General features: G+C 39.1%; 1 long non-coding RNA gene across 1 annotated transcript; it reads left to right on the top strand.

Annotated features, from left to right (window-relative positions):
- On the top strand, nt 1,071-9,986 carry LOC110400569. The gene is made up of 3 exons (XR_002439941.1): nt 1,071-1,099; nt 6,325-6,475; nt 7,678-9,986. It is a non-coding gene; the product is annotated as an uncharacterized LOC110400569 (long non-coding RNA).

The raw sequence follows: 12,568 nt of genomic DNA on the forward strand, positions 1-12,568 counted from the left end.
TTCAAATAAGACTGAGCCGTCTGTGATTCTCAGGTATTCCTTTAACTTCTTAAAAACTGGTACAATCACAAGAATCACAGAAGAAAATGCTCAGTACACTTAAGTCTACTGCAGTGATTTTGTGAAAATGATTTAGAGCATATGCAAGTCCTGAGTGGTGGTCAGTGAAAATTGGTAAGTATATGGTATTGATGTACAAAGTATATCTCTTAATTCCATGCTAGAGCAAGACTAAATAGAGATTTTACGTAAGACCTCAAGGAAGAAGTACACATCATTCAGCCAGGATTACCATCTCAAAATGCTGTTCCTGTTTTCGGTTGCTAAAACAAGTCAACCCAAAGACCAATTGAAAGCAGGAGATATCTTACGCATGCTAAAACTATGAGTAATGCCAGGTCAGATTATTATGTTAGAACAGTGAGAAAGAATGCCCTTAATAAGCTCTGGTAAGAGCTGTGTCGTTTGATTATTGCAGGTGAAATAATTCAGCTGTCAACAAATGGAGCAGACCTTTGTCAAAGGTCTTCCTCCCGCCCTGCCCCCAGCCTTGCCTGCCCCCAAGATATTTCTGAGCGCTGCCTTACTTCCAGTGAGAATCCTTATGGCAGGCTGAGGCTGATACAAGGTTAGACAAAAGACTCCAAAGTCAGGATTAATTTTGAAATAAGTAATTTGACTAGTTAGGTAATCGATATACAGCTTGAAGCAAGGCGTCTAGAAGTAGCCAATGTTCTCTCTCACATGAAGAGTTCAGCTGGAATCTTGCAAGACAGTTTTGCAGATTCTCAAAATGAGAAGTCAGACCTTCAGTGCAAGTTGCCTGACTTCTCTAGAATCCGTTGAATTGTATCAATGTACACCAGCAGAAGATTTATATCATGGCGTAGTGGAAATGCTAAGTCATGGCCTGAACCAGTGATTGAGCACCTGGTGGGAAGGCAGGGCCAACCCAGGGGAGCTCAGGTGCAAGCAATGCACCTGAGTGACTGGAAGGGGTAGAGCCAGGATCCACCCCTTCCCAGACCTTATTTAGGGGTTGGCAGTGGAAGCAAAGGTATCTTGTTGGAGATCCCTGCATACCTGAGGCCTTTCAAAGGTAAGCAGCTTTTTTCCTTCATTTCTGTGTCTGTGACTGCTGCATTTGGGCTTGTCCTCATTTGCTGTAGTCAAAGACTTTACCACCCTGCTATTATCACTGTACATTCCATCATTGTAGTTCTTCATGTGGCATAGATAGTAAGATAGGAAAACTGGGTTTCCTTTTTGGTAGCTATGGTTTATCTGCATTTCATAGGAAAATATCTTTTAAATATGAAAATAATTAATGAAAATTAAGTGGTAGTTAAAATTGACTTAAAAGTAGGCAATCATACCTTTCACTAGTGTTCAGATATAATGTGCTATAATTTTTTTCAGCATACTCAGTCAAACTGAATAAAAAAGCAAAGCAAGAAAATAACAGTCTCCTACTTTAGTGGTAAATACTAATTTTTATATTAAAGGCTCAATTTCTGCCTTTAATACTAAAAAGAGAATGTTTTAATGACTTACATTTTTTTTCCCCCCCGAGCCTGGCTAAGTTTTTCAACTCTAGCATCCCCAAACTCTTTCCATTCTCCCCATACGTGGTCTTTCATCGCACTCAACTTCAAAAGAATTTCCAACATTTCAGAAATTCTCTAATAGTATAAATGTCTATGGTTACAATAACTCTCTCACCTAGCTCAGGAGGATTCATGCTTCTGGTACCTGAGGAACAAACGTTTCTGATATCTGAGGAACATTTTTACATGTTGAAAGAGAAGAACGCCACATTCAAACTGTGGTACGTTTTATTGCCTGAGACTTCATAATGTTTGTTAGGCCTTGTGTAGCGATAAGCAGGACTAATGCAATGGAAACAGCGTTACAAAAGGTGGAAGGAAAATACAGCGCTCACTCGGATCGGAAGATTTGGGGCTCGCAGGAAAAGGCTCCCACCAAGGAGGGATCTCCAGGCAGAGATCCTTCCTCAGGGGCAGTCAGCCCTTAAATGAGGCCTAAGAGGGGTGGAGCCAGGCTCCACCCCTTCTGGTTGCACAGGTGAATTGACTTCACCTGTGCTCCCAGGGCTGACTGGGTCTTTCTTCCAGGTGCTCAATCAGTGGTTCAGGCCATGACTCAGCAGTTCCCATACACCTTGAAATTAAATTTTTTTGTAAAACTGAATGTGCTGCTACTAAGATTTGCCTGGACAGATGCAACAACATAATTGCAGTGAAGACAAAATGAGTGGCTTTTTTTTCTTTCCTAAATATGGAAAATTAGAAGCATGTATGTTCAATTTTTAGGTTAGGTCAAAATGTAAATGTTGTTGGTATTGACGTGTTTGCTGTTACTATTAATTGTTTTTAACTTGTTTTTTCTTGATAATGGTTACTAATCAATTCTTAAGTGAATATAAGTGCTGTGTATTGTTAAGGCTATTTGATGCTTCCAGAAGCCTTTGATTCAGATACTAATATTAGCAGTAACCAATGCTTTTGATTCTTCTAAGTATGCGGGATGAAGAGGAGGTTAAAAAAAAAAAAAAAAGAGATTCCAAAAAAAGTTGTATCACACTTTCCATCTTTTAGCAAAATGTATACAAGCTTTCCATGACTGCAAACCACTGTTCCTCTTGCTGTAGTTTTGAATTGTTTTTCACGTCAAACAGTAGTTTTAAAAGCTATAGTGTTATGAATAGACTGGACCATATCAAGCTTATCCGTAGTTAGCTAAATCAAGAACCGTTCTAATCCCTGGTGAGTTGATAGAACATCAAGATTTTCTGTTACCACTCTCACTTCCCACTCTTTCTTTCGAGATTTACAGAGATGCGTACTTGCACAACATGTGTGTAAGTGTTTAGAATCTACAGTGGCAGCTGTCGCATGTGTTGGAGATAAGTGGAACCAGTAACTGCTCTCAGCCTGAGTTCTGTTCTTCTGTGAGAGGAAGGCATGTTATCTAAGCTTCGTCATGAAACTCTTAATCCAAAAATCAAGTAGGGGAAAATGCGTAGCCTCAAGAATGGTGTTAATAGTTAAAAGACAGGAAGTAATGTATGTACAACAGTCCCATTGTTAATATAAAAATGAGATTTTCATACTTCTAGAACAGTCTAACTTCAGCTTTTTTCTTATTTACATCTTGTGAAGTATTCATTCAGTATAAACCAAATGAGTAATCATTGAGGGTAATACCTATAGATTAAAACATGTCCATCTATCTTTTGCTACTTGAAATAGGTGTACTGCGTGTGTAGTGTATGGGTATTGGCAAATCCATATGCTTGGAAGATAAGATTATGAAGTTCATTCTACAGTGTCACAGTCCCCATGTAGTGAGAGAGCTTCATGCTGCTTTTGCTGGGACTAGAACCTGAGTGGAGTAATCAAGGTGTTTTTCTCTATTTCATCTAGCTCTGATCCCCATAGTTAAGGGTCAAGTCTCTTAATCAAATCTCTGGGAGTCCTGTGTATCTGATTTCATGATGACTTGAGCCCTTCTTCAGAGGATTCTTGCAATCTCTTATCTACTGCTATTGCCATCAAAAATTTCTGTTGGCACCCAGCAAAATGAGGTCAAAAGAACTGAAAGCAAGCCAGGTAAAATCCTTCAAGGATCCCTTTCAAGGAATCACTGTTGTACTTCAGCGGACACCTTGCGGGCACACAGAAGAACCAGTGTGAATAGTGGTGCTGTTTATTTTAGCAGCTCAACAAGATTCAAGGAAAAACAAACAAAAAAAATCCCTTAATGGTAGTTTGACTTAATATTTGAGAAGAGAAAACCTTCACAAAGAAGTCTGGGAAACTGAGAATAGTCTGTCATGAGATCAAGAATAGGGAACTCAAAAGCAAGGAAAAAATCCCACATGATGCGGAGTCAGTGATACCTTGTGGAGTGAAACCCTGGACTGCGTGTCCCTGAGAAATTGCAGGCTTTTCTTGCATAATGTTACGTGAGGGATAATGCATTCTGTAGTGTGAAATGTTCATCTTTGCATCACTGCTTGGAGTTGTAGTTTCAGTTTCTAGTTCCTCTCTAATATTTGCAGGAACTCTGTGATTTTATTGGTTGGTCGAGTATAGCATGATAATACTGGTAAGGTAAAGGCCTCTTCTATGCAATGCCAAAGTAGCTGCACTTGGAAGGTGTTGAGCGTGCATGTTGGAGCTTTTGTGTGGACTACAGGTCTGTCAAAATAATCATATGTCTATGAAAACTGTGGAAGTACTACTGACAGACAATCATATTACAACAGCAGCGTTGAAGGGGGAAGGGAGGAGGGAGCATGTTGTGTATTAAATGTTTGTGACGTTCCTAGTGGGTGAACGATCCTGATCAGGTTTATCAGAAGTCTGATCTAGAAGAACATAATGAAGTAGAAAATCACTTGTTGAGATTAATCTCTCAGCATGAGAAGGTGAGGGAAAACAGTGACTCTTCACAAATACAGATCATGCTGCTCATTCAGTCACTACATCTAATAATATTCTTCACTGCTGTTTTATGTATCTGTTCCCTGGCACAGAAGGAGACACATCCTTTATGAGTTCTGGCTACTTCCCATTAAGTATTCATTTCACTTACACAGCAAGGTCTTAAAATCTATATTCTAGTCTAATATTGTTCAACACATTTTAATATGAGGGAGTCTGGCAGCTTTCATTGTGATAGAAATCTGTTGGTTTTGGCTATACAATTATTGATCAAATTAGAGTAAACCGAGTCCTTAGTGAAACCAATCACAGACTCCCAAAGACTGAATTAAAGCCAATATATTTGTGGCATAAGACAAAGCTTATTAGGATGTTTCAAAATTATATAGAACTTTGTTTCAATTAAAATTGAGAGGACAGGTCAAGTAACATCTAGTTAAAATCCTGTTCTCTATTATGTTCTACAGGGAAACCTAATATTAGGAGAGCTCTTATTACCAAAGAAAATGAACGTTCTTGCTATCTTTAAAGGACTGCTCGCTTTTCTTTGCACAGGGTGATTTTGCTGATCAATGGGAATTTAGTCTGTATGTACTTTCCAGCCTGGAGAAATAGAACTTTAATGACTTCCTCTAAAAAGTTTTGTGTTGGATCTGGGTTATTTTTGTAAAGAATATCTGGATTTACACGTATGCCAGAACAGGCTTGACTAGACGTTGTTTTCCAGAGCCTTTGATAGTTTTGGTCCCTTCAGCGATCATTATTCAAATGTAACAGCATTTTGTTGTCATTCATGAAATTACTCTCTGATCAGAAACAGATCAGACCAAAGTCTTACAGGTGAATATTAAAAAAGGCTCTATTTGAAACTGGATTAGGCCTTGTAACCAGAATTTGTACCTTGATTCGATTTGGGATAATAATGAAAGACTGCAGGCCAAAATAACCTTTTGGGAACACTTAATTTCGTAATTGTATTGTGCCAAGAACACAAAGTTGGGATTAGCCAACCTTTGATTTGGGGAAGTTTTTTGAAAAAGGTTTGCACAGAATTCTCTCAAAAGGTCTCTCTTTGCCCATATCCAGCTGTCCCTAGGTGATAAAATCTAACTGGAGTATAATTTACTAAGCTCAGCCTCTGCTTGAATGCTAATCAAAGGTTTGATTCCTCTGCCAGCTCACTCAGGTTTTATGGCTTGGTTCTGTATACTAACAGGTAGCTGTTAGTACCTGGGCGGGTAGCTGTTGATACTGAGGGCCTCTCTGGATGCACACCTAGGGCAAGGCAAGGTCCTTCTGGTGTTCTGTTCAATCACTGCTTATGCTGTATTGGAGCATATGTCTGTATTTCATGGCATTTGGTGCATGTGCTTTTTTTCTTGTTTCCTCTTGGAAAACTAAGTAAAAGCCGTTTGTAAGAGCAGACGTTTCCTTCACTCTGTTCATTGGGTTTCTCTCGTACCCCCCCAACACAGATATAAAAGCTTCCCTCTGTGGAATTTTCTATTCTTTCTACCAGCACCATACAGAGGCAAAAAAAAAAAAGTTATTCTGAAAAATGAATGTGGCATTTCTTTGCAAAATTTCATGCAAGTTCCTAGCAGGAGGAAAAAAACCCGAAAACTAAAGGTTGAAAACTTTCATTCTGCCACTGCTTTGCCAATTAATGAGGCATTAAGTTTAAGTGAAGTTGAATCCAAAATGAGTTAGTATTGTTCCCTTTAGAAGTATAAGGGAAAACAAAGTAATGAATAAAAGAGATGACAAAATATTTTCTATGATTATGTGTTCAAAATTATCCTGTCTACCGTTATCATTTTAGATACAATTCCTTTTTTCTGCCCTCAATTTCTAGCTTAAAAGGACTGTGCAACTCTGAGGAAAAAGTGCAGAAAAAAGCAAGCTCTAGTAAACTAGTGAGATGGCAACTCATCAGCTGTCATCAGTTGACATCCAGAAGATGCCTTAATAACTTGAAGAAAATGAATGCTGTTTTGAAACTTAATGTGAGTTTATTATTTTTGTTTTTAAGATAGGACTTCAGTACAAACCATCTCATTTATAGTAATCTCTGAGAAATGTTCTACCTCTAATTCTTTGCATAATCTATAGGATATAGAATTCACTACTTTGTTCTGGCTGCCCCTGATGTGAAACTAAATAGATACCTTGGTTTATTATTTAAGATAACATAACATTGAAATCAGTCCACAGAAATTAGTGGTTATGTGCCTTGCTGGTCACTTCAATGCATGTATTCCATATTCCCTTGCACATTCACATTTGCATGTGCAAACCTGAAGTCAGCTGGCAGCATCATCCTGTTGATAATCATAAGAAAATTTCCTCATCATATGAAATTAAAGTGGAAATTATATTTTGACAGAATACTCATTAAGACAGAATTAGTACAGACTGAAACATGTCAGGCACATGCATTTAATTTTTCCAGACAAGTAGATTCATTTTTTCTCCAAAATGTCATTGTATTTGCATGTGTGTGATAAAAGAAGTCAGGAGAAGCATGGGGGGGTCGGGGGGGGGGGGTGGAAAGGAACTTTTTCTCCTTTGGAATAATTTGCTCTAAGCAAAAGATGTTTTATGTGGCATACTAGAGAAAACAAAATTCGAGGTGTTTATGAAAACAGTGTTGCATGTCGCATTTGAAAGCTTTCACACCCAGTGCATTCCTGCATGTACCCTAAATGTTCGTGTCATGGTTACAAAAAGGGGGGGGGGGGGGGGAATAAATAAATTGGAAGGCTGGGATAATGCTATGAAGCTCAGTGACAGTCTGCCCGTAACTTGATAGTAACAAGTTGATAACATTGATCTTTTTTCAATTACTTAGAGGGACTTCAAGGAGAATCCTGTAGATCGAACTACTGGATTCAGGGCACGGGGGAAACTGGGTTCTTTTCACTGGTTTCACTTTAAAATTTGTGGTTCATGATTTCCTTCCTTGTACCTCTAGAGGTACTTTACTGCAAACTGTTAGAGCTGCAGTTAATTTTTCTCTTTGAAATATTTTCTGAATTAGGCTTGCTAACAGGTAATTCATAGAAGCTTCATTTCCACACTAGGCTGCGTGGTTTACAAACTGTGAAACAGCTTACCTTGTCTGTAGCGTTGTCTTCTGTCTGTATGTTTTTATTACTGTAAAAGGAGATGTGCATTGTGTTGCTGCTTTTTTTCCTTTTTTTCTTAGCTCTTTCCTGTGAGAAGACATTGCAGGGAAGAAAAAAACAACCTTGGGCATTATTTGTCAGGGATAATGCTACAAATATCCATATAGAGAGAGCCTGGCTACGTCCTTGTACAACCATCAGTCCATGTCTGCTGGAAGTAGGCAGGATTTCTGATGTTTGAAATCCTTTCAGGTACTTGAAAAAGTCTGCCCTTGTTTCTGAGTGAACATGTTGCCATGATTAAATAAGTTCATCCTGAAACAGGATTTAGGTCGTTAGCTCTGTATCTGCCCTTTGCCGGTGCATGACCTTGACTATAAGAGTTTTGTTTTGAGGTTTAACAGGAAAGCTGTGCTGACTGATGTAGAAGCTGAGGTGTGTTTTAAAGACTGAGGTCTTCTGATGTGAAAATGGAAACGCTCGCCTTCAGAAAGAGGTCTTTGGTTCAGTCTGTACTGTGGTCCCTTTAGTTTTATGAGCTTGACTGTGGAAGCTGTGCTTCGTGTCTCCTTCCCTTCCTCTCTTTACCCCCGTGCGTGCTGTGCTTGTACCTTTCTCTGCAGTAACTTGGCTCTGTGAGCTGTAACAAAGGAAAAGAGCATGTATTACTTGAGCAGCTAACATCTTCTAACACAGGATGACAGAAGCCTGATTAAGCTGAGAAAGGATGTCGTATTAAGAATAAATAAAGAATGATTTGAAGATAGATTCCTTAAACCTGCCATTGTAATATGAGGAAGAGACGGATGAATTGCCACCTCATAAACTCATAGCTCATCTGCACCTCAGCTGACACTGATTTCTGGGCAGCTGCTAGACAGATGCCGTTCTCGCCTGTGTTCCTCCTCCTCTAGAGGAGGATGAAACCGCCGCCAGGGAAAGAGAACTTTGCTGCGTGTGTTACGCTCAGCGGGGCTGTGAAAAGATTCGGTCATGAGCAGCGCAGACAGCGTACCACGAGGCAGGCTGTTGGAGTGAGCCGCTGGCCTCGGAGGTACAAGTGCCTTGAACTCAGGCTCAGCAGGTGGCACTATTGAGCTTGTCATTTTAGCGCGGCTGCTTCCTCACTACGTTACCCCTCCTGCAGTTTGCTTTTTTATTAATTAAATTAATTATTTTAATATCACGGTGATGTATTCTGCATGAGTCTCAAAATGCAAGTCATGGCAGGGTATTCTTGTACCACTTTGAGTCGACAGCAGCAGAAATGAGTGCGAGAATGAGGTTTCTTACATTGATCGTTCTGGAAGTACATCTCTTTCAGCTGCAAAAATAAAGAAGTTCTGATATTGTGTGAATTCTATTTGTATGAAGTCTGTGTTTCTAATAACTAATCTGATTCCTTCCTTATTTGAAAGAAGTTTTATGCACTTAGATGGAATTCATAATGGCACAGCAAAAGAGGCTTAAGTCCTCAAAATTATTTGTGCTCCAAACATAAGAGAGGTCCTACAAGGGGAACCTGCATTGTCTTTATGAAGGTTTGCCCCAGCCTTGTAAGTAGTTGCGTCTGAGGCCGCCAGTTATCAACGCTTTCAGTGACACTTTGCAAAAGTACTAATGAATGCAGTGCTTTTTTGATATGGACTATTGTGATTACTCTAGCGAATGCTTTTTTGTTTCCTTGTACCTATCAAAATGGTTTCCAGTGGTTGAATGCTCATATTTTGCCCCGCTGACTCACAAGCAAGAGATGTTAGATGTCTTTGATGTAAAAATGAACATAACAAAGCTCTAATCTTCTACTAATATTGATTTGTTACAGCAGAGTTTGAGTTTAAAGGAGCTAACTTCCTGATTCATTCTTGACTGTCTGTCTGAATCAGCTTCCTCTATTTTAAAAGAAGTATAAGCTATTTGAGATTTGTGTATGTCTTTTTTACTTGAAAAGAGCAGGGTCAAGGGCAGATGATGACTAGGATTATTACCTCTGCTAACAATTCCTCAGTGTAATTTGTAGGAGATATTCTATGTTACAGAAAGTAGAAAGCTCATCTCTTGAAAATGCTTACAACTGGAATGTTAGTATTCTTAGCAGGTAGATAATGACATCCTTCATACATCCTCATTTATGTGCATAACACTTTGCAAGTAGGCTTCACAATGCAATTAAATATGCCTGGGTTCAGCGTTTCCATCCAGGGGTTACCTCCGTTGTTTTTTTTGTAGATCACATTCTCTCAGGAGTAAACTGTGCCCATGACAAAATACTACGCAGATGTGTCTGAGTTATTCCTGTGCATGTACTTTGATGTCTTACTCATTATTTTTAACATCTTTTTTTCTGCAAATGTCAGCTGTATTCGTATGCCCAATAAACTGAAGTTAGAACACACTGCAAATCTTGTGTTCAGTTTTGCTCAATTTATTTGCGTGGACAAATAAGAAATGAAGGTGACTAAGAGGACAATATGGGTAGTTCTGACAGTGGTCTGTCCTGGTCTGCTGGAAAATATGGGTGTGGTCATGATAGATTTAAAAATGTAGCGTGGTAGGATGGGGTGATACTGACTACTTTTAGCTAGGGTCTTGAAATTACATTCAGGAACCATCTGTTGACCTATCAGTTACTGCCCAGGTTTTTTTTACTTCATAAAAAAGAATTGTTTACTCTTCACCTGTGAGAGACCAGCACTCCTTTGGCAGATACTCCATCTAACTGGAGATCGAAAATATTCAGTCTTCAGAGCAGGTGTTTTGATAAGATCTATTATGAATAATCATGGGGGATTGCTTCAGCAACTGAGAGATGATAGTGATACATCAGAACTTGTTTTCTCTTAAGACCGGTAAGAAATAACTGAACGGCATAGGTGCTGTCCAGAGGTATGAAACAGGACATCTTTCAAGGATCTGCCTCCAAACCTTTGTTGCTCAAAGGATTTGTGAATCCTCTAGATAAAGTTTTTTCCAAACATAGCATAGAATAACATCAGCGCTCTCGTAATGCACAGCTGTGTATCTTGTACCCCGTAGAGTTTAATCTCTGCTCTGGAGAATTGCTTACATGACTACCATCTGGATGCATACAAATTATTTTGTTCTTAGTTTTATAAAAACATTAGCCTTGCTGCTGAGGGGAGGTCATTCAGGGTGTCTTTGTCAATGTGTACATAAACACATGTTCCCTGCCCAAACAAGCTTACAGTGTATTATTGCAACAATGCAAGAATTTCTTGATGCAAGCAATAGTAGTGGTAGGTAAAGGATGTAGTAGCTTGCCTAAACATTTTACTAGTGAGGACTGGCATTGCAGCAGTCTTGTGTTTGTTGCAAACTTTATCTTCTGTGATAAGTCCAGTTTGCTAGATATGGTGTGAAAATGTCTCTGACTACATTTTTGTCACTTTGTGTCCTTATTTGCCTGACACTGACTTTGCATTTATCAGGCATCCTCCTTAGTGGATTGTGTTTGATTTATTTTAACTCTCCTTCAGTCAGGCTTCTAGCATAGAGGCTGCTCTGCTTATGCTTCTTCAGAGCTCATGGGTATGTTTGGTCTCTAGTTTTGAGCACTCCTGAGCAGGTTGGATCTTCTTTACATTGCCTGCCTGTAAATTAGCAAACTGATAAGTAGAGAGAAGAGGAAATTCAAAACAATTGAGGTAATACTATTTTAATTGTATTTTTTTCTTTTAGGACAATTTTTCTTTTATTCCATAATGAAAAATGTGTTAGGACATGTTTGTATGTGTAACAATGCACGCTTCAGGAATTTGGCAGGTAGGATATGCCGAGAGGTTTGCCAGCCTCAGAAGAGGAATTACGTTCTCCTGTATTACTGGTGGTCAGTGAGGAGATTGTGATTGCCACCTTCAAAGCCTTCTGTTCATGTTTTTTTCTTTTTTTTCTTTTTCCCCCAAGCAGTTAAAATCTAATGATAATAGCAGTACTGTGACATATGAAGGCTGAGATTTGAAATTCCTTTGGAGAAAAGGCTCAATTTTACATCAGATCACTTCACGCTTAGCTGTGTCATCCTGACTGCTGCTCATAGGCAGTGTATTAATCCCATTTCACACAGAGAAACTGAGGCACAAATAAGCCATAATCTGCTACTGGTTATTGCACTGTAAAGATAGATTAATTATATTGAGTCTAGTTATGCCAGAAAACTACAGCTGCAGTACAGCTGTCTCAGCCAAGGTTTGGGAATGTGCCAAAAGAAGAATTTCCATTTGATTTGTGGTTTGCAAGCAGTTACATAGGATCACCTAAATCTGGGCAGGGAGGGATCTCTAACGATCATGTATCTAGACTGTTTTGACTCAAAGAAGGACTTTGGCCATCAGTAGATCAAGCTAGTCATGGCTTTGTCTGGCTGTCTTGAAAAACTTGCAAAGCTAGAGATTGCTCAGTCTGGGGACCTGTTCTGGTCCTGTGCCATTCTCTTAGTGAAACAAGTTTTTATTGGATGTCCATCATCTACTTGCTAGTGTGCAATCTGTGACTGTATTATAAAGGACTGAGAAAGGGGTGATGTAGCACTCTGCCTGTGCTGAACCGTCTGTTGGTCCTCCTACCTTCGACTACTGAAAAGGATAAAACGAATATCCACAAGCGCCTAAGCTTAGGTAGTACTTTTATTCTTCCCTATCTTATGAAAAGGAAACATATTTAGGCTATTTGGTGAATAAAAGCTGAAAATAAATTCTAGGCGAAAATAATATTTTTACATTGTGCAGTCATAAATTTAAATCTGCCAGAATGCTGAAGTTATTTAGTCATGTCAGAATTTGGTGAGAGCTGCTGGATGGTTATTTAGTTATCAGTAGATTATTGTTGTTGTTGTCCCTGAAAGTTATTTTCACTCATAGTTCCCTGTGAAGTCATCTTGTCTGTCTTCATAGAATCATGGAATGGTTTGGGTTGGAAGGGACCTTTAAGATCAACTAGTTCCATAGGCACGGA

The sequence above is a fragment of the Numida meleagris genome, chromosome 5, assembly GCF_002078875.1.
Source record: "Numida meleagris isolate 19003 breed g44 Domestic line chromosome 5, NumMel1.0, whole genome shotgun sequence".
Taxonomy (NCBI): Eukaryota; Metazoa; Chordata; class Aves; order Galliformes; family Numididae; genus Numida; species Numida meleagris.